Genomic DNA, 23,591 nt, shown 5'->3' on the forward strand with positions numbered 1-23,591 from the left:
CAGGTGGAGGTGCAGAGAATTAAGAACTGTTTCGTGATGCTCTATGCCAGCTAGGAACTGTAGTGGGGGTTATAAATAATCCTATGATAACTGTTTTTACAGATAGTAACCCAGAGCTCTAAAAAGTGAACTGCCTGGAGCAGACACGTGTCATACAGTGAGGAATGGAAACAAGATTTGAGTCTGCATCCAAATTTGATTCTTAAGCACATCCACTTTTACTTACACCACACACACACACACACACACACACACACACACACACACACACACACCTCCCTTTTTAACATAAAAAATACATATTACAAAGAAAGACCAAGCCCAGTCCAAAATACCTAAATCATTGAAAAAGGCTGCCTCTTGAATCCTGGAAACTTTCTGCTGAAGAGCAGCATATTTACATGCCAGAAGGTTTTAGCATATGTTCTAACTATATCATTTCCAAGTACCTATCAGCAAACTGCTCAGGAATCCTGACAAGGCTGACATCTTAATTACTGACTCTTTTCTCAAGAGGTTATACAAGCTTCAAATTATCGCCGGATATTCAAAACACAGATAAAAGTTTAAATAAATAAGTAAAATAAATAACTGCCACCAAGATGGCTTTGCTAGTTATAGAGCTAGAGAATGTGAACCTTTAGTGGGAGATAGAAGTGGATTAGAAGCCTAAGAGCTGCCAGGAGTGGCAAAGAGCAAGACTGCCCTAAGGGAAGAGCACAGGGCAGCAGGAAAACCTGCCTCTCACAATTCTTACAGCCGCTACCAGGTGACCTCTCTGGGTATGTCAAGCAGGAAACCAAATGTACCACTTGAACATCGCAGAACATTTTTCTGGCTTCCTTCTTCAAAAATCAAATCCAAGACATGCTTGGAAAGAGACTGATTTGAAAATCAGTTAGAGCTGAGTTCATGTAAAGCCCTGTGCTTACCAACTACTGCTACCCATTCGTAAGGGAGGGGGAATGGAACTAGCGGCATAAAGTCATTGGGAATTAGAATATGTTTACATCTACAGTATATAGCACCACTCAATAAGCATTAACTCCTTTACTTTTCTTTCACTATACCCTTTGAAGTCATTAAGTTTTGCAGACTGGTTGTAGACTCAAAAGCCAAACTACAATTAGCTACACCAGGAAGTCTTTTGCTCTTTGGTGAACCTAAGCAAGAATACATATGTGTCCTATTTTCTTTCTAGTCTGAGACAGAATCACTTTTTATTCCAATAACCTCTTGAGTTAAAATTTGCAGGCTGAGCAGTGGATGATATGCAATACACTTTACATTGGAGAAAGAAACCCAATTATATGGCTTACAGGAAACAGTATTTAACACATTGAAGCTTCTCCTCAGGTCTTGCCCTAGGATTAATTAGTAGGGTAAAGTCCTATCAATAGGCTCACCAGGAATTTGGAATTATGGTGATTTTTTACAGAGCACTAATTTAACACCATTATATATTATACACACATTTGTGTATGCATACACCCATGCATATATATACATTTAAAATGCACATAGTAATATATAAATAGACAAAATTAGTGATAATAGGTATTAGATGAACAGCAGACAAATAAACCTTTAAAAAGATCAAAGTAAAATGAATATCCTCAAATGATAATCATCTCTTTTTAATCCACCTTTAAAAAATACCAATAAATATGGGTTGTGTAACATATGGGGCAACTAGAACGCAACTATGAGAGGAAATATTGGCCATTTTGAAACTTTTTTTAAAGCATCATTTCCAGGATCTCTCACCAGCTTCATCTATTGCACCGGTACTGCTACACGATGAAAATGTTTGTCACTATAGTTTTATGGGTTTTAACATCATTCTCTTGAAACCTACTACATAGATAATGGGCTCAGAATATCACCAACTGGGGAGAAGGAAAAGGAGAGAGCGCCTGCTGGTTGATGGTAGCGATCTTTAACAGCTATAAACACAGCAAATATCCCAAGATCATTTTTAGTAATCCATGTTCTCATTTAATTCTCATAACAACTATATAAGGTAAGTACCTATTATTATTCCACAGTAGAAATGAGAAGAAAGGAATAGTCAAGTAACTTGTGCACAATTCCTCACTCATAACCAGTATGCTAGATTCTAACTAGACATACAACCCTCAAAGAGACAGATAACATTCAGGAAACAGAACATTACCCCAATGGTAATAAACCTCATTATACTTTTCCATAAGGATGAAATCTAATTTACCTTAATATTTCAGAGCAGAAATTTTTGTACTAGAGATTGAGTTAAAACAAGTTCACATATTATGTCTTTTAGAGGTGTTAAGGTTAAATGCATTTTTAAAAGGTATGCCACACACACACACCCATCCCAAAAACTCCCAGGAGAGGTTTGTTTTTGTTTTTGTTTTGTTTTGTTTTTTGCTTTTTGGGTCATACCCGGCGATGGACAGGGGTTACTCCTGTCTCTGCACTCAGAAATTACTCCTGGAAGTGCTCAGTGGACCATATGGGATACTGGGAATTAAACCCGGGTTGACCGAGTGCAAAGCAAATGCCCTGCCCACTGTGCTATCACTGCAGCCCCCCAGGAGAGTTTTTGTTGGGTTTCTTTCTTCCTTTTTTTTTTAGGATCATAAAGATACAGTGAAATAATATAACACTATCCAGATCATTTGGAAATTACTTTCTTGCTTTGAAGAGATTAACATACTGATCCCCATCAATATACTATGATCTATAATTGAATCCAGTTTAATATGAAGCACATCTATTCTAGATTTACTTCTAAGCTCAGAATTTAAAGCCTCCATAATGATTCTCTCTTACCACTTCAGTCATCTTTACGACCTTTTGATTTTCAGATCTTCGTATCAGAAAGATACAAAACTGTGCACAAACATATTTTATAAACATTAGCATATCTGAAAACAAATTGGTAGTTAAAACTTTCATCATAGTTGGAAAATAAGTACTTATTCACTAATTTGTGTGCACTGCTCACACGCTCAGGGTTTACTCCTGATTTTTGTGCTAAGAGATCACTCCTGGCAGTTCTTAGGGGACCTTATGTGGTATGAAGGATTGAACTCAGATTGGCCACATGCAAAGAGAGCACCTTAAATACTATATTATTTCTCTGGCCCCCAATTTTTTAACTAAACTTTGTGAGCTAATTAATGCAAAAATAATTAAAACCAAGGTAACTGTAGGAAAATATTTGCCAAAAACTAAGATAAAGAATAACATATATCATCAATATATAGAAAGCTAATTTAAATAGATAAAACATTATTCTCTAACAAAATAATGCCCAAAGTACATGGATTGACAAAAAAGCAGTCAAATATTTGTTAAGCAGGGCATGGAGCAATAATACAGGAGGTAGGGCACTTTTTTTGCATGCAGTCAACCTGGGATGGATCCCTGACATCCCATATGGTCCCTGAGCCTCTGAGGGCAGAGCCAGGAGCAAGCCTTGAGCAATGCCAGGTATGAACCCAAAGCCAATTAAGCACGGGGGGGGGGCGGGGGGAGTTATTTCTCATTAATGATGGAAGAAAGGGAAATAAGGAACTCTTGTGGAAAGATTCTTTTTTTACATGATCTTCATATGCTGTACTTTTAATTTTTTGGTTTTGGGGATACACCCTTGATCATGGTAATTAATTTGACTAGTAGTGCCACCATCATCTTTTTAAGTCATCTTGCAGGACAGATATAATGTCCTTGCCACTGAAAGTAAAGCATAACAAACCTGAAGGAAAAATGAAATAGGTTATCCACCAGCTTCAGGGAGACAGTATAGTAAACAGACAGCTTGACAAAATTGCTCTGCTACAAGGCTGCCTTTTTTTATATGTATCTTTAACAGCCTTGTAGTAGTTCTGGAAAACAAAAAGGCAATTTAAAAACTGATTTTCTCATGGACAGGAGAATCCTAGAAGTGTCATGTATGAGAGCATAACATTGACACTTGGGATTATAGATCTTATTATTTATACCATTGAGATTCTCAGCTCATGGATTCTAAGCTGCTGTCAGTTATTCTCATACAATAATTAGATATTAATTAACAAATGAGTTGTAATTTACAAAATGATTTTAGTACAGGTGAATTATGTACTTTTGTAACTATGCTGATCGAGTAATACTACTTATAATCTCCTGTCCCCTTCTTTCATACACACATACACATCACTCGTGAGCATTATTAAGATACTTTTTTAAAAGACAATACTATTTTTCTCATTATTACTGAAATCAAAGCAAACATATCTTCCTTGACTGTAACCGAAAGATGTTCGGGGAACTACCTTCTAAAATGAAAATACAAGCCTTTTCTTCCATTGTCTACCTTGTGAAAGAACATACTAGACGTAGTGAAGAGGAAAGGCATGTCTGAACCATCAGTTTGATGCTGAGGCAATGTGAAATGATAGTGGAGGCAGTCAGCACATCTCACTTCTGAACTTTATGTAAATCAGCTCCCCACATCAAGACCTTCGGGACAGCCTGGCATCTACACTGTGGTATATCTGATTGGCTTGAATGTACAACAAAAATGTACTTTTGCAGGCAACAGAAATCGTCGGGTATTTTTACTTACCTTCAGTGAAACCCATACCCTAAAACTGGACATGAGTCAATTCTGACAGCTCTTAGAATTCTGTCATCAGGATTCAGATCTAGCCTGGCATGAAGCAGCATTGCTTCTGATTACTCATACTCACTAGTTCAAAGACAAAAGAATTCTTCTGGAGAGGCCCCTGCTTTCCTTTATCCTTTCTATTAAGTAAATCGAATGCTCTGACAGCACAGCTATCTATATATGTCAAGTCACATTTACAAACATCTTCATCAAAGACTTGCCCAGGTAAGCTTTAGTGCACAAGATTTTAAAAATTACCTGAGTTTCTCATATGTCACCATTTGATTCACATTTTATAAAAACACATAATCAAAGCAGGAGGAGATGACAAGAACCTAATAAATGGTTTTCCTTTCACATCATTGATTCTTATCTCCTTAGAGGCAGAATGCACACAAGTCACAAGTCATGTGTGGGGTGTGAGGTCATACTTGTTCTGCCTCTATGCCATAAAGGGCTTTAAAATTTTAACTCTGGGAGAGGTTTCAATATCAAGGATTCTGAAAAGGGAACCTGTATTACCGCCTGTGGTACCAGACATCATTTTGCTGGCAAAGTGACTGGAGATAGAAGAGCTGAAGTGATTCCAAGCAGTAAGGTTCCTTCCTAAGAGTTCAGAAATTTCGGTTCCTTCCTAAGAGTTCAGAAATTTCACTTCTGTTAGGCCTTTTGAAACTGTGGCATGACAGAGACAGTGGGGCATGGAAGCTCAGTTTATTTCCAAACCAAACAGAGGCCAAAAGAGATGTTCCCAAGATTCCCAAAAAACACTTGGTAAGAGGACCCCTTTACTTTAGGGATAAAAGGCATCAACTACTGGGGGTTTTTTGCTCTAGTTAGCTTCAATTACTCATCTTACTGAATTCTTGGTGATACTGGTGGCTCTGGGCTGGAGCAATAGCACAGCGGGTAGGGCGTTTGCCTTGTACGCGGCCGACCCGGGTTTGATTCCTCTGCCCCTCTCGGAGAGCCCGGCAAGCTACTGAGGGTATCTCACCCACACAGCAAAGCCTGGCAAGCTTCTTGTGGTGTATTCGATATGCCAAAAACAGTAACAAGTCTCACAATGGAGACATTACTGGGTGCCTGCTCGAGCAAATCAATGAGCAATGGGACAGCAACTGGTGTCTCTAAATAAATCATTTCACGGACTGGAGAGACAATACAGGAGTTAAGGTAACTTCCCTTACATGCAGCCAATCCCAGTGGGTTTACATGAAGCCCACCCACCTAGGATTAAATACATTTAAACCACAGAAAAATTTCTACAGAAGGGAGCATAATCACACATCAACCACAAAGATGCTTAGGAGATGCTAGCTAAAGGACTTAGTCTGTGCACAAAGATTCAAGTTAGAACAGAATGAAATTTGCTCTCCTTTTTTTTTTCTTTTTGGGTCACACCCAGCAATGCTCAGGGGTTACTCCTGACTCTACACTCAGGAATTACTCCTGGCGGTGCTTGTGGTACCATATGGGATAACAGAGATCAAACCCGGGTTGGCCGCGTGCAAGGCAAACGCCCTCTTCAAGCCCATGTTCTCCCCTGAACATGCATCTCACTTGCTTGTCTCCATGTTTCTTTGCTTGACTGCTTCCTGTTTTCCCTTGAATAGTTATTTCCCCCTCTTCCTCTCCTCTCAGCAAGTCTTTCTAAGCAAGTTTCATTCAATAAAATTACCTGGCTTCACACACAAAAAAGAACAGAATGTGAAAGTTGTAAGTCCATACATGAAATAATTCCTTCCTTTTCATCTACAATTTCAGATAAAATTCTATTCAGCTGTAGATGGAATAAAATATTGGTTTTTTAGTTGTGTATTGATAAAACTCATGTTTCATTCATCCTAAAAATTGTATCTATTATTAACTCAACTAGACTTAAAATTCTAAAACATGTTCAGGGAACACGTTGAAGCAACTGCAGAGTACCAGAAATAGAGTAGGGATGAAAGAAGATGGGATAGTCTATTCCTATTTTGATTGTATCATTATTTCAATAACCTCTTAAGATTTTTATTTATCCCACCATATAAGATAAGACTTTTAAGTGAGACCTATCAAAATCTAACTTAGTTTATTTGAAAATTTGAAGATCTCTGTTAAACTATCTGTGTAATTTGAAACTAGATCTATGCTCTTAGCAAATTATTTAACAGATGATTCAATGTTTGGTCTTTAGAAAATAGAGTTAATCATACTTTGTCCTCTGAAATTACTGCAAAAGGAAATGGTCCTAAAGAGGCTAGAGAGAGGAGACAGAGAGAGAAGAGAAAGAGAGAGAACACAAAGTTAAGGCATTTGCCTTGCATGCAGTGAATCTTGGTCAGTTCCCATCTCTGTTTCCCAGGGACCACAAGGTGTGATCTCTGAGCTTATAGCCAGGAATAATCCCTGAGCACTCTACAGGACACTGATAAGTCTGGTTTCAGTTTATCACCAGAGACACAAAAAACATGACCGATAATACAAAAGTATCACAATAAACTCCAGAGCAGAGACCACCTGATGACATGATGAGAAACACCTACTTAAATAATGTCAAAATTTCAACAAACTAAATTATCATGCTTTGGTGTAGTCACAAACTATATCTATGCTCTTGAAAAATTATTGAACAGATGATTTAAGATATTCAAAGAAATCAGAATTTCTACCATTTCACTGAACAGTACAGCACATTAATGTCCTTCAAGGAAGGCAATACAAGGGCACCTGTATTTCAAAAAATAACATAGTAATACATGCTAAAGAAGCAAAATAACAGTTCCATAGATAGGAATTATGTCAGTAATTATTGGGTTTGGGCATACAAAAGAGCTAGTGTTTGGGTTTTTTGATATACCAAAGTACCAACTCCAAATAATTCAATCTAATAAAATCTATATATGTGAGTTCAAAAGTCTCTTTAGAAAAAATACTAAAGTCTAATAATAAATTATTTGACATTATGTTCTGATTCTGAGTTAAACATTTTACTTAGATGAATTCTCACCATAAAGCTATAAGGCAGGTTACTAATCTAGTTTAATATTGGGGAAACTAATTTATTTTAATATTAGAAAAACAAAGCACAGCTCAATTTACTACCCTGGGCCTAGCCTGACAATTGAAAAGAATATACACCTCCCAAGTATTTCATTACCTAATCTGTAACTGTATCAATAAGCTATAGTAATCAAAATTGTATGATACTGAATAAAGATAGACCCTTTGATCAATGGGTCAGAATTGGAGTAAATATAGCCTCCTTAACAAATGGTGCTAGGAAAATTGGATAACAATGTGTAAGAAACTAAAGCTGGATTCATATTTCACACCTCACACAAAAGTGAATTTAAATTAGATCAAAGACCTTGAGTTCTGATTAAAAAAACTATAAAGGACATTGAAAAATAATCTTGGTCAGTTCTGCTTATTGAAAAATAAACAGAACACTTCAATATTTAGATCTCAATAATCTGATACCACTGGCAAAGGCAACAAAATCAAAAAATAAACAAATGGAACTATATAAAGTTAACAAGCTGCATGGCAAAAAAATTACACAGGCTAAAACTAAAAGACATAAAACTGAATGAGGAAAAATATTTGCATTCAACACATAAAACAAATATATCTTTGATATCTAAGGTATATAAAGTACTCACAGAGATCAACCAAAAAATTTCGAAAACCCTATCAACAAATTGGAAAAGGAAATGAATAGACACTTCTCAGAGGAAGACAGGCAGATGGCCAATAGGCACATGAAAAAAATGCTCAGCATCTCTTATCATCAGAGAAATCCAAATCAAGATAACAATGAGATACCATCTCACAACAGTCAGAATGGCACATGTCAAAAATAGTAGGAACAATCTGTGTTGGCAGGGATGTAGTGAAAAGGGAACTTTTATCCACTGCTGGTGGAAATGTTGTCTGGTACAAACCCCGTGGAAAACAGTATGGAGAGTTCTCAGTAAACTTATAATTCAACCCAGCAAGTCTACTGTTGGGTATTTATCGCAAGAATATAAAAAGACTCTCTCAAGAAGCCATTTGCACACCATTATTCATTGCTACCCTCAGTACAATAGCTAAGATATGGGATCAACCTATCACCTGTGGAATATCAACTGATGGAATAAGTCAATCCAAACAATGAATGAAGAATACATGGTATAAACACACAATGGGGGGCTGGAGCGATAGGACAGTGGGTAGGGTGTTTGCCTTGCACACAACCAACCTGGGTTCGATTCCTCTACCCCTGTCAGAGAACCCGGCAAGCTCGCCCACATGGCAGAGCCTGGCAAGCTACCCATGGCGTATTCAATATGCAAAAAAACAGTAACAAGTCTCACAATGGAAACGTTACTGGTACCCGCTTGAGCAAATCGATGAGCAACAGGATGACAGTGATACAATGATACAGTGATACACAAGGGGATACTATGCAGCTGCAAGGAACAATGAAATCATGCAATTTGCTGTAACGTGGTTGGAACTGGAAAATACCAATAAGCCAATAGAGGAAAGATAAACACAGGATGATCTTAATTATCTGTGAGATATAGAATATTGGATGAGGAAATGTACTGTACTAAAAGGGGGATGCCGAGACCAGATTTGGCCCCAATATTTAGAGAGAAGATAGACAAAGAAGGATAGAAATCAAGAGAGAAAGAAGAGAATGAGAAGAAATGGTTGACAGGCATCGGGGCTTCAGTTATACCAGTTAAATGAGTGAGGGTCTACGGGTTCAAATCCCAGCATCCCATATGGTCCCCTGAGCACCGCCAGGGGTAATTCCTGAGTGCATGAGCCAGGAATGACCCCTGTGCATCGTCAGGTGTGACCCAAAAAGCAAAAAAAAAAAAAAAATGAGTGAGGGTCTAGCCATATACCCAAAACACAGTTTCAACAGAACTGAAAATATGAGATCTCAGTGACAACCATTGAAACTCTGTAATGTAAAAACAGTTGTCAAATTGACAGGAAGGGATGGAGTGAGGACTGGGATGGGGAGAGAATCCAGGAATACTGTGGAAGGAAGTTGACACTGGTGGAGGGACTGGTGTTGAATTATTGTCTGCCTGAAACTCAATGATCAGTAACTTTTTAAAGCATGTCTCTTCAATAAAAAATTTTAAAAAGTAATATACACCTCCCAGATTAAAAGCAGAAAAATCAGTGATGTCATGACTATGTAAAAAATTCAACTGTAGGGACTGGGGGAGATGGGAAGCTGAGAGGGAACAAAGATGCACCATTTGTTCATCAATGTTAGCAGGAAGGAAGCCTGTTCAGCACATCGGGTGGAATACTCAAGGTCAAACAAATGTATCAGGAAAAGAGCTGAGTCTTTTCATATGATAATTATCAGACACTTTCTCTGCATTATTCCAGATCTAGAAGCAAGTGACTGGTCATAGTTGGAGTTCCACAGAGACTTTACAAACAAGAGAGAAGGTTAAAGTAATCAGCTTTCATAACATTAAAAAAGGAAATATTTTTTCAAGCCCAGTATAGCTTCGGCATTGGGCTGAAGATATAGTATAGAAGACAAGGGTTGCCTTGCACATAGCCAACTCAGGTTTGATGCCTGTAAACACCAAACCCCACTAGGAGCAACCCCTGAGCACAGGTATAACCTTTCTCCCCCAAACTCTGCATTGGTCTGTAGGGGATACGATTATTTTCAGAAGCCATAAAGTCCAACCTCACACTGCACAGCTGAGGACCAGACGAGAAACTCTCCAGGGGACCATCCTATTGTGTATCCAGATGCCAAAAGATATCACTAAACAAAACAATAAAATCCTGTAAAATGTATTCATTAAAAATAAGCTAACCAAAGCAATTCATTTAAATCATCAATTCTTTTCACCTATGATTATGACTTTTAGAAAGAAAGGAAGCAAAAATATATGTGCCAAAACAAAAATATATGTGCCAAGTAAATTTTTAATTTCCTTTACCTTTCTAGAACTTCTTGAATAGTAGGATCCACAGTCACCCTAAAAAAACGAAGAAATGAACATTTAATAAACATGAAAGAGTTTCATACAATTATCATGACAGTAGTTTACAAATCGTTATTAATGTATTTAAAAAGGTGGACCTATGATGAATCGGTCTAAAAGAAAACATATGAGGGGTATGGCGCTGCCAAAAGGTCAACCTGTACCTGTGGGGTGAGTATATAAGTATCCTGATGGTACCTTCAGGCTTCCTGATACCCCAAAATTGCCACTGTACCTTTGGCAAAACCCCAAAAACTTGGAACCAAGTTCACCAAGAAATTAAACGGCCAAAAGCTAGGTATGTGGGAGCCACACCCACAAACTACCTCCAGTTCAGCTATACAAACTCATTTATTGGCCTTTTTTCAGAAACCCATAGATAAATCTCAAAAGAGATCAAAAGCTGCAGTTAAGCTCGGACCTGCTCTTGGCTGAGCAGACAGGGGTAAATCAAAGGTGGGCAGGTTGGCCTGGTGGCCTGCCCAAGCAGATCCCTCAACAACCACTTTCTTCCACAGTCTAAAATCGCCGCCATACCCTTGGCCTGACTCCACCGTCTCAGGACGGGTCCCTCAAGATTTAATCTGCTGAAAATTCTGGTATGCAGGTTTTGTGACTGAAATCTCCAGGCTTTCTCGGAGTTGGAGTGGGCTACCTCCTCCCACTCCCAAAAACGCATGGAAGCACTGGTAGTCACCCCCACAAACCAACTCCAGCACCACCCTGTAAGCTCTACTACCGACCTTGCTTCAGAGACCTCTAAGTAAATCTTGAAAGAGATCAGAAGTCGCAGTTAAGCTCGGACCTGTGCATGGCTGAACAGACTATGTTGAACTGGAGGGGGGCGGTTTGGCCTGTGCCCACCCAAGCAGAGCCCCCAGCATCCACTTGCTTCCACAATCCAAAATCACCGCCATACCCCCAGCTTGACTCCACTGTCTAAGGACGGACCTCACCAAGATATAATCTGCGAAAAATTTTGTAATGTGGATCTTAGCGCACCAACAGCCCTGGCCCAGAGACACAGCAGCAAGTCCCGAAAGACACCACAGCACTGAAGATCTCTCCAGGCCCCATACCGAGCCAATTTCACTGGGGCACCCCACATGGAGCAGGTGCAGTCTCCCCGCCTACTCCAGATGAAATCCCGGTGACCAAGAGCTTCCACAAGCAAGGCCCCCCACTGTGGTATGCGGGTTCCAGGACTAAATCTCCAGGCCGCATGGCAGCAGAAGACCCGAGCTGTCCCTCCCTGAGTCCCCACCTGCCCAGCAGGCTAGCTGTCGTGCCCACAATTTGCCTCTCAGTCCCATCTTAGTGCACCAACAGCCCTGGACAGCAGAGACTGCCAACTGAATCCCAAAATGAATTAGTCCTACACAGCGATGTCTCTGGAACCCCACCATTTACAATCTAGAAACTTACATTTACAAATGCGGCCATGTGAGCTCTCATGATATTCAAAATGAGCAATAGGAAATAAATTATCTTGTGTCTGCCCCTGGCAGGTAGGCTTGAATGGTGGTGGGAATATTTGAGCAAAACATAATGCCCAAAATTAGAGACAGAGTATTGGAGAAATCGTCTGCACAGAGGTAGGGTGAAGACTGGGATGTGGGTGGTAGAAAATGTGTACTGGTGGAGGGATGGGTGTTCCATCATTATATGACTGAATCTCAAACATGAAAGCTTTGTAATTCAATCTCACGGTGATACAATAAAAAAGTAATGTGGAGTTCAATCAGTTTAATCAATGGCTGAACAAATAGCAATACTTCTACATTATTTAAAAAAAGAAAGAAAAATAAAACATGAGAAACTGCATAGATAACCATGCAATATAAGAAATATTCTTTAGGGAGCTGGAGAGATAGTACAGGGATAAGACTCTTGCCGTGCACATGGTTGACCCCAAGTTCTATTTCCAGCATAGCCTATGGTTCCCCAAATAGAAGTGTTTCCTGAGCACAGAGCCAGGAGTAAGCCCTGAACAGGAAGGAAGGAAGGAAGGAAGGAAGGAAGGAAGGAAGGAAGGAAGGAAGGAAGGAAGGAAGGAAGGAAGGAAGGAAGGAAGGAAGGGAGAGAGGGAGGGAGGGAGGGAGGGAGGGAGGGGAGGGAGGGAGGGAGACGGATGGAAAGAAGCTAGGGGGTTAGGGACAGGACTTGCTCGCTGCCAATTTCACCACAATTCCCAGTACTACATGGTCTCCCCAGCTCCACAAACATTCTTGAGACCTTGCATTACCATGGAAGGATGTTGAGCAACCGAAATAAAATAAAGCTTAGTTTTAAAAAGAAAATGTAGGGGATGGGGTGGGAGTGTGGGAGGGATACTGGGAACATTGGTGGAGAGGACTGGGCACTGGTGGAGGGATATAAACAAAATGCAAACATGAAAGTTCATAAGTTTGTAACTGTAACTCATGGTGATTCACTAATAAAAAATAAAATAAAATAAATATATATATGTATAGGGAGGACAAACATCATATGATCATCTCAATAGATGAATAAAAATCATTTGACAAGATGTAATATCTTTTTGTGATTAAAAAAATTCTCAACAAAACTGGTATATAAAAATGTATTTCAACATAATAAAGACTACGTATGACAAAGCCACATGTTGATCATGCCAAATAATAAAATCTGCAAGTTTTCCCTCTAAAAAAAAAAAGAAAATGTAAATGGCATCAATCATCTGAATAGAATGTTACAAGCACACAAAAAAAATAGGAGCTTGAAAAGAATATGCCCAGAAGATATAACTGTTATTTAAAATAGATACTGCAAATAAGAGTCCCCTCTCTGTATAAATGCTAGTCCAGTAAAATACTTTCCCATAACTTTTTCGTTCACTGCTATTATGAGACCCATTTTTCTCTCAAACTTCATTACCATAGATATCATCTACAAAGGCCAAAATAACAAGATGTATAAAAGCCAAAAACATGATTAAGCAAAAGATGACATAATCTCTATAATATTATTATAGTCTCAAAGCAGAAAACAAAAGTTCCACTCTGAATACAGGAACAAAGATATAAATTAAGGCTTACTTTCTGCTTTTACAAAATTCTAACTTCATTCCAGTGGGGGGAGGTGGGGAGGGAGGATGCATTAAACTTACTTCCTGTTAAGATATGGTAATATATTTAATATGTAAGTTATTCCAACTGATATCAAACATAAATATGCATACTATGAAGAAATGAGAAATCTATTTTGTACCTTTGTTTCTAACTAAACTTGCATTAGTGAATTCAACTCTACCAATGCTTTGCAAATTGATGCCATAAAATTTATTTGATTTTATTAATAATAAATTATTAATAACTATTAATAATAAAATAATTTGTTTTTTCCCCTTATCTGCCACTCACCCCCTACTCTTGCCCAGAGGAGCTTTGAGAATCTTGCTCAGACCACATCCGGATAAAGGAGTATGATGGAACTCATTCACATCCATTCTTTCCTGGTAACCAGCTTCACATGGAAAGACTCTAACCCCAGCAATCTTAAAGCCTGTCCCAACCCAAGTTCCTCTCCCCAGTTCTCCTGCCAAACGTCAAAATGACATGCTGTGAGCTAACATGATGTATTTAAATCAAACAGAATTAAACTCACTTTAATCACATTTAGTAGAAAATATTTTCCCCTTTTAATGAATTCATTATTCGTTTACAACATTATAGAATTTCAGGGGTATGGCTTAACATCTCCAAATGCATACGCATCATATTCATCACCAAAATTCCAATGCCATCCCATCCCTCTATCAGTTCCATTCAGTCATCCTTTCTCTCCGAGTAGTCACAGTAGTTTTTATCAAGTCCAGGACTTAGTTATGTTATTATTACTGTTTTTAAAAGAAATTTATTTCTTAATCTTGGGAGACCTACAGTGGGCTCTGTGCTCAGGGGTCACTCCTAGTGGTACTCGAGAATATATGTGATGCCAGGGATTGAAGTGGTGTTGGCCACATGCCAGGCAAGCGTCATTGTTCCTGTTCTGTCTCTCTAAACAATAAACAACTTTTCTAGTTTTTTGCTAGTTCACTTGTTATTTATGCCCCACAAATTAGTGAAACCATCCAGCAGTTTTTTACTTCCTTACTTAATTCCCTTAGCATAATCACCAAACTCCATTCATTTTTTGTCCCCAATGAATGATTGTATCTTTTGTAATTTAACAGCAGTATGCTGTCTGAAGTTTATACTACAGCTCCTTTGGCCATTCACCTGTCAGTGCCCATTAAGGTTGATACTTATGTTGACTCTTTTGAATAGTGCTGCTAGGAATGTGGAAGTACAAATATATTTTTTTAATTAGTGTTTTTCCATCCTATGGATAAATGCCTAGGAGTTGTATCATTGGGTCATATGGCATATACATTTTAAGTAGAATAGAATTTAAATATAAAAATTCCATCTGTTTCTCTTTTCTCATAGTTCAAGTCATGTATCCTTGGCTCTGTAGGGAAACAAAAACGCTGAGTTATTCCCCCTGTGCTGACATTAATAAAAATGGATGGGACATTTATATGTCCAACTGTTTCACATGTCACGGTACTTGGCACAGAAAACAATCATGTGAACACAGTGGAGATGGTCTTTGTTATTCTTAGATTGCAAAAGAGGAAAAATAACAGGGGATGGAGCGATAGCACAGCGGGTAGGGCGTTTGCCTCGCACGTGGCCGACCCGGGATCGATTCCCAGCATCCCATATGGCCCCCTGAGCACCGCCAGGAATAATTCCTGAGTGCAGAGCCAGGAGTAACCCCTTTGCACTACTGGGTTTGACCCAAAAAGCAAAACAAAACAAAACAAGAATAATAATAACAATAATAATAATAATAATAAGCACAGAAATAAGTGAATTACCCAGAGCTACAGCAGAGGCAGCATGCAAACTTGAACCCAAGATGTCTGTGAATTCAAAGATCTTCCTGCTTCCTAAAAATGAACACTTCGAGTTTCTAGAATGATTAAACTTTCATAATTTTATAAAGGACTGGAGCGATAGCACAGCGGGTAGGGCATTTGCCTTGCATGCGGCCGACCCAGTTTCGATTCCCCCGTCCCTCTCGGAGAGCCTGGCAAGTGACTGAGAGTATCCCGCCCACATGGCAGAGGCTGGCAAATAATGCTTTGTTTCTTAAAATTACTCAATCTAACAAATCTGAATTTCATGATAAGTACTTTAAACCTGTCCTCTGCAGTTCTTTTTTAATTGCTTTTCTTATTTATGTGGAGAGGATTGGACCACACTCAGGGGCTACTCCTGATTGTCTGCTCAGGAATCACTTCTGGTAGGAATAATGGGACCACATGAGTGACAGGGTTTGAATTAGCTCCATGTTGAAGCAAGCACCTTAACCCCTGTAGTATCTCGCTGGCCCCCTTTTTCCTTCTTTAACTAAGTAAGCTTTTTAAGGTAAATCCAGGGGAAAATAAGTTGAACCATGAGTAAATTTATAAAACCAAGACTATAGTTGTAGTTATTCTATCACTGCAAATGCTAAATTAAGGTCTGACAGGATTTATAATTATACCATGTTACAAATGGCTTCTTTAAAATACTAACTTATTTCCAAGGCTATCCAAAATTCGTGACATTTCCTTGTCTAACATTACTTAATTATAGATCTAGTCAATGATTACTGTAGCAAATATTTATTCCATCATGATTCAAAATGTCAGCCATCAAAATGTTCTTTAAAGTTGTTTGAAAATCACATATATGCTTTTGTGACTCCAGAAAAGACCATGTTCTCTCTAGAACATATGTAAATCTCTTTCTTTTTTCTACCCTCACATTTATCAAACAAATTTCTTTGTATGAAAAACTACTTTGCTGAAATGAGTCAGAAAGAGGGGGACGAATATAGAATGACTGCACTCATTAGTGGAATATAAAATAACATGAGACTGACACCCAAGGACAGTAAACACAACGGCCAGGAATATTGCCCCACAGTTGGAAGCCTGTTTCATGAGCTGGGGAGAAGGCAGCTGGAACAGAGAAGGGATCACTAAATCAATAATGGTTGGAGGGATCATTTGGGACGGGAAATATGTGCTGAAAGTAGATAAAGGACCAAGCGTGACAGCCTCTCAGTATCTGTATTGCAAACCATAATGCCCAAAAGTAGAGAGAGAGTATGGGGGGAACTGCCATGGAGACAGGGGGAGGGCTGGGCTGGGGAGGGGGAGACTGGGGACATTGGTGGTGGAAGATGTGCACTGGTGGAGAGATGGGTCTTTGATCATTGTATGACTGAAACTCAAACATGAAAATTTTGTAACTGTATCTCACGGTGATTCAATAAAAAAAACTTACTTTGCTTCAGTAAAATACATAAGAAAATTATATGTAGCTGTGTTCGCACTGCCAATATAAGATAGTAAGAGTCCAACCTTAACAGAGCTTGCTATGCATCTTCTTTGATTCTTAACTAGTACCCTGTGAGGTAGGTGCTTTTATTAGTGCCATTTTATATACAAAGAAACTTCAATAGAGAAAAAGTAAATAACTCGCCCAGAGTTCCATAGCAAATAAGTTACAAAGCTTGGAGGTTCTTAGCTCTTTAGTCTACAGAATTTCAGTAACACACAGAAGACATTTCACTGGACACAGAGTTTATTATTAATTCCAAACTTTTATGTATTGACTGCTAGGATCAAGGATGGCATTCTGAAAACAATATTATTAAAAGGCCAACATTATTTGTGTTGCTCCTATTTTTTCTTCCTGGAAATAGCTTACTTGCTTGCTTGCTTGTTATTTTTCATTTTGGCAAAAATGCTAACAATCAAGATTACTTATTTTTTAGAGTAAACATTTCCAATAAATGAAAACAAATAAAATGAACATATTCTTGAACAAAAGTTTAAAAAACAGACTTTTGTAACTACAGGGAATTCCATAACACAAATATATATAATCCTTTAAACAAATGAGATTGGAATTATTAGAGTACATTGTTACACCATTACAAAAATAAAATCCACCCCCAATTCCCTCTTTAAAGTTCTACTTTAGCTATTCTATAAACCTGTGCTTGATCAATTCTATTGAAACAGCAGTGGCTAAATGTGAGAAAAGCAATATGGGCAAATAATTTTCTACTGCAAGTATGAAAAATGATTCAATATAATGTGTTCAAGCACATCCAAAAATGCACCACTAATACGTTCAAGAGAAGTGCCTTCTGGAACGAAGCACTCAAAAAACTTTTAGGAGAGAAGGGCATCAGAACATTGAGAAATTTTTAATAAGCAATACCGTCTCCCTGAGTCATTTAGATAATTAAAATTCTACATTGTTTTTTCCGGAGTTTGACATTTTTGTTTTATTTCCTCCAGGAAATAAGCCTGTTACAAAGATCAGGAAGTACAGCTTTTCAAATGTATCATTTTTAATGTACTTGAATAAATTTAGGTGCTCAACACTCATGATATGTTTGCATTAGAGAGCAGTGAAACAATCTATCACTGACAAACCAACATTTCAGGTCTTCCTGGAGTCGTGTTATTTACTGCAGGTTTGAGAATATTACTGACAATCAACTTGTTGAAAAAAGTGATAAATTACATGTTGACCTCAGTTCAACTAATAAGTGTACAGAGAATGAACTAGAAAATTACAATGACATAATTATCATAAACATTTTGTTACTTGTGAAAATAAAATACTTTTAATAGCATCTTTTTTTCCAAGACAATATCCAAATAGCATACTGGAGCTCTGTAAATAACAAAGAAATTGTTGGTGAATAAGTAACAGATTTATTCATTTAATCAACTGAAATGCAGTGGTAACTTAAATTTTAACACTAGCAATAGCTATCTTTAATTACTGGACTAGAACACTAATGCAAGATTAAGCATAACTATAGCAAAAGTTATGGTTTACCCAATCTGTCATAGGGATTAAAAAGCGCAAATTCTAGAATAGGAATAACCATAATGCAGCCCATTTTCTCAATCATGTAATTATAATTACGCTGCTACCCCAAGGTTCTTTGTGATTAAATGAGATACTAGAAGTAGAGTACATAGTACATAAGAATGGCACAAATAATATCAACAAGTACTATGTGCAGCAATTATCCATTTAGTTCCCCTGCTTCATAGAATTGTTAGAATTCCATTGGAAGCTAAACTTAAAATGTCCCTTAACCTTAGTAGAGATAATCTGATGGTGGGTGTGATATAGTAACACTATAAGGATAAAATATTAATATTATTATAATCATAATAGCTCCAATAAAAATACTGAGGACAAGATAGTGTAATGGGGAAAAGGCACTTGTTTTGCATGACGGCAACCTCAGTTCAATTCCTGACACCCCAAGCACTGCCAAGAGTGACTCCTAAGAACAGAGCCAGAGATAGTTCCTGAGTATAGTGGAGGCTGGCACAAAAAACAAAACAGAATATAGTAAAAGCAATGAGACATACACAGCCATTTTTGGTTTGGGGGCCACACACAGCAGTGTTCAAAGCTTCCTCCTGGTTCGTCACACAGTGGAGTATGTGTGCATGTGTGCATGTGTGGGAACAGGGGATAGTGCTCAGGGGACCATATGGGCTGCCAGGGATCAAACCCAGGACAGGCATGAACATGGCAAGCACAATACTTGATATACTATCTTTCCAGCCCCCAATACAGACATTTAAAACAATTCTGAATGAATAAACAAACAATACTACTCAAAGTTGAAAATGATTGTCAAATTTTCTATGAACACATTACACAAAATATTGGCTTTAAGTATCTTTTGCAGAGAGTCTCTTGCCCGCGTGCTTGGCTGTCTTCCCCAGGGCCTCCTCGGAGGGGATGGGCTCCAGCTTCCCTCCCCACCCTGAGCAGAGCTCCCGGCGGGCGGCCGAAGACCTCCGGAGCCTAGCCACAGCCATGCTCAAGGCCCCTTTCCACACATTCGGACGAGCCTCACACATGAAGGAACTGGCAGAGGAACCCAGGTGTGTGGGACCCGGGGCTGAGACCTCCAAGGCTGCTTGGATCGGGACTGGGCCTCCTCCACCCAGATTTCCCATCTCCCAGTAGCTAGGTGGTCACACCCAGGGACTGACCCTGGAGCCATGTAATCCTGTCAATGGCCAGCATTCAGAGACTTAAAAGCGAGCTCCCAGAAGATATCTTATAGCCTACTTATCCCTCTAGAAGAACGTGGCAAACTACTGGGAGTTTCCTGCCCACATGGGAGAGCCTGGCAAGGTCCCCATGGTGTATTAATATGCCAAAACCAGTAACAAGCTGAGTCTCATTCCTCTGACCCTGAAAGAGCCTCCAGTACGGCATCGTTGGAAGGACAAGTAGAGAGAGGCTTCTAAAATCTCAGGGCTTGGACAAATGGAGACGTTACTGAGACTGCTGGAGAAATTCAATGATCAGACAATCAACGGGATGATGATGATGATGATGATGATGATGATGATGATGATGATGATGATGATGATGATGATGATGATGAAGCATCTTTTGGAACATGGACAACTGGGCAAACTGAGGAAGAATCTTCAAGCCCTTCCCCCCCCACACACACACACAAAATGTGCTCAAAAAGCATAAAATAAGAAGGGTGTGGGAATATAGCCTAGCGGACTGGAGGGCTCATGCAATAGTACAGTGGATAGGGTGTTTTCTCTCATGCAGCAGACGCATTTTCAATCCTCAGGACCCCATACGTACCCTGAGCCCACCAGCAGTGATCCCTGAGCACAGAGCCAGGAATAACCTCTGAGTACCACCAGGTATGACCCCAAAACAAACAAACAAAAAGAACTGGAGCCAATGTTTTGCATATGGGAAACCTGGGTTCAATTTCTGGCACTGAATAGTGCCTCCAATCCCCACCAAGGCTGACTAATAAACACGACATGAGATTTTTAAAAATCACAGTCAGCACAGTGATCAAAATGTTTCTTGCTGGTTTTATTTTGTTCTGTGTTTTTGTTTGAGGGCCTTATCAAGTGATATGATTCAGAGGCTACTTCCTGCTCGGCTCGATGGTTGACAGTTGCTCCTGGGGGAACTCAAGGAACCGTGTGGCAAGGACAGAGGGCAAAGCCCAATCAGAATGTTTTGAAAATAAATTTATGATAAGAAAAATTAAGTACTTTACTAATATACTAATTGACCTATAGAAAGTATAAATAATTATAATTTTAAGGTAACTATGAGCATAAGCAATATTTCATGATATCCTTATTATAATTCATATGAAAATATTCATACTGCTGATAATAAAAAACAGTTGCTGTTAATACTATTTTTTTAACCTTCATACATAACTAAAGAAAAGGCTAAAATTTAACTTCACATTACTAAAAATGAGCTAATTTGTTCTCATCCAAATTCAGAAGCCTTGTAAATGCGACTCACAGCCAGTGGGTTAAATCCACTGAGTAAAGCATTGTTCATGAATTTTGAATTATAATGAGTCTATACCACAACTCTTTCGAAAAAGCTCTTTTAAAACGCTTGAGCATATGGGGATGCTACTTCCCACCACAACCAGAATGTAAGAGGAGCCAGTAGCTTTTTAAAGAGAGTGGAGTTAATAAGGTTGACTAGAGTTGGGCAGCATGAATTGATGCAAAACGTTTAGGGGCCACATGTATATGTGAAGTTACAGCAGGTCACCCGTCTTTAAATACTAGAGTACAGTCAGAATGGAATTTGCCAGAAAGAGAGCATAATATTAGCATCATGGTTTTCAAGGTAGTCACATAAAGGCTGAAAAAAGAGTTAGGCATGAGATTGTACCAGGAGGTGTTTAAATCTGGGAAAGATGGGACAAAGATCAGCGTGAGGCAAGGGAGGGCTATATATCATGGTAACAAATCCTATTTGATTTCCATTAAACAAGCAAATTTCTGTTTTGTTTCTATTACAAACAAATGCCCTGTTTTTGTTGCCAAAACCCATCATACAGGGACTGAAGCTTAAGGTTAATAAATCCCTGCTGAGTAGCAAATGGACCCGAGGGACCCAGTATAAAAGGCTACTGCTATTATATCAGTGTCTTGCATCTAATTTTATGTCTGAAAAAGCAAAATAAATTTGTTATTTGTGGGATGGTTTTTCTGGCTTTGGGGCACAAATCCTTGATTTGTCAGAAAATGGCCTCCTGGTCATTGCTTGGGTGACTAAAAGTCAAGCTTCTCCATTTTCCCACTTTACATGCACTTATCCCAGGCACCAACCACTTCAAGCACTTAGAAATGTATATCTATTTTAACCATCATAATGACCTATGGCATATTTGCTACTATATATCCCTATATACGAATGAGAAAACTGAGGCCCAAAGAGGTTAATTACCCTGTTCAATATCACAGAGCTAGTCACAGATCATGCCAGGAAACATACCCAGCTGTCTAGCTTCACAAAGCCCATGGCACTCTTTTCAGCACAACTGTGAGATCTCCTGTGGTAGGAAAATGAACACACACAAAAACATTCTGAACATGTTCTCAATCACAAACTGGATTCACCTAATGCTATGGTTGGAAATTTGTTCTTTTCCTAAATTCAAAGTCCCCAGCCTGACGGATAATATCCATTAAGATACTAATATCCTCAACTGTAAAACTGTAAGTGCAATTTGTCCAATACCAGTGATAGATGAACATTATTGACTGAAAACTCCATTGCTTGGTAATTCAAAATATTTTGCTCTCAATTTCACTTAAAGGTTTCCCTTGTGAGAGGGTTAATTGATACAGTAACATCATGAATTACATTATCAGATTTTCAAATGTCTTCTTCTGTCACACTTTACATATTTTCTCGATGCAAGCTGCACCTGATAAAACACAGCTTAGAAGCTTCCTCACAGATGCCTCATGGCTATCAAGGAGCAAATCATATCTTTGTTGATTCTCCAAAGTGCTGAATTATGACCCCATAATTCAAGGCTGAGCTCTGCTCTGCACGGAAAGAGCCAAGTGCCTCTGACCCAGGAGCAAAGGCTTTGGGTCATGTTTGGGCAGCATTTAGATGAAGATCTGGAAACCACATACCCAGCTTCAGAAAAAATAAAGATAAGGAATCTCCCTCCATCTTACAGAGAAGCGGCTACTACTGTCTTAGTGCACCCACGCTGCTCTATCAGAGTGAGTAGCTTGTAAATCACCAACAATTATTTCATCGTCCTGGGGGCTAGAAAGTCAGGGGTTGGCAGATGCTTCCTAATTCATAAGTGACAGACTTTTCTGTGTCTTCACATGGTGAAAGAGGTAAGAAAACTCTCTGGGATATCTTAAGAGCCTTACTCCCATTCCTTTACAAGGAACCTAATCACCTCCCAAAGGTCTTACCTCCTAATATCATCAATTGGCCATTAGATTTCAACATAACCACAGGAGCAATAAAATGAAGGCAGATCAAAAAAAAAAAAAAACACCCTCATTAATAACTGAATTTAGTAATCTCTTTAGACATGTATGTATATATTACATATACATCTGATTTGCTGAATTGCTATTATAATCATTTCCACTCACCTCTGACAAAACATGTCACTCTAATCAAAGTAAAAATAAGAAAAATTATTTGTCGTCAACTAACATAGTGTACCTAATATTTTAATAAATTAGAAATTTCAAAATTACTGCTATAGGATTGAGTATATCAGTATGTTTCTGAATCGTCTAAGACTCCAACCAAGATCTTTGCCATTTTGCTGAAAATACATTCTCTGCCTTTTTCTGGATTTTGAGCAGTGAGTCACCAGGTGATTTCCTTTCTCTGTTTCTCAGTCTCATTTCAAAGACAAAAACTGCTCTCCCTCTTCTTTGTCTTCTCACGTGTACCTGAGATGCCTTTGTTCAAGGTCATGAAACAGCTGGTTAAAATAAAAACTTAGACTTGTTTGAACAGGAGCTTTAGTGTGTGTGTGTGTGTGTGTGT

Source organism: Sorex araneus, chromosome 5 (genome assembly GCF_027595985.1).
Source record: "Sorex araneus isolate mSorAra2 chromosome 5, mSorAra2.pri, whole genome shotgun sequence".
NCBI classification, from domain to species: domain Eukaryota; kingdom Metazoa; phylum Chordata; class Mammalia; order Eulipotyphla; family Soricidae; genus Sorex; species Sorex araneus.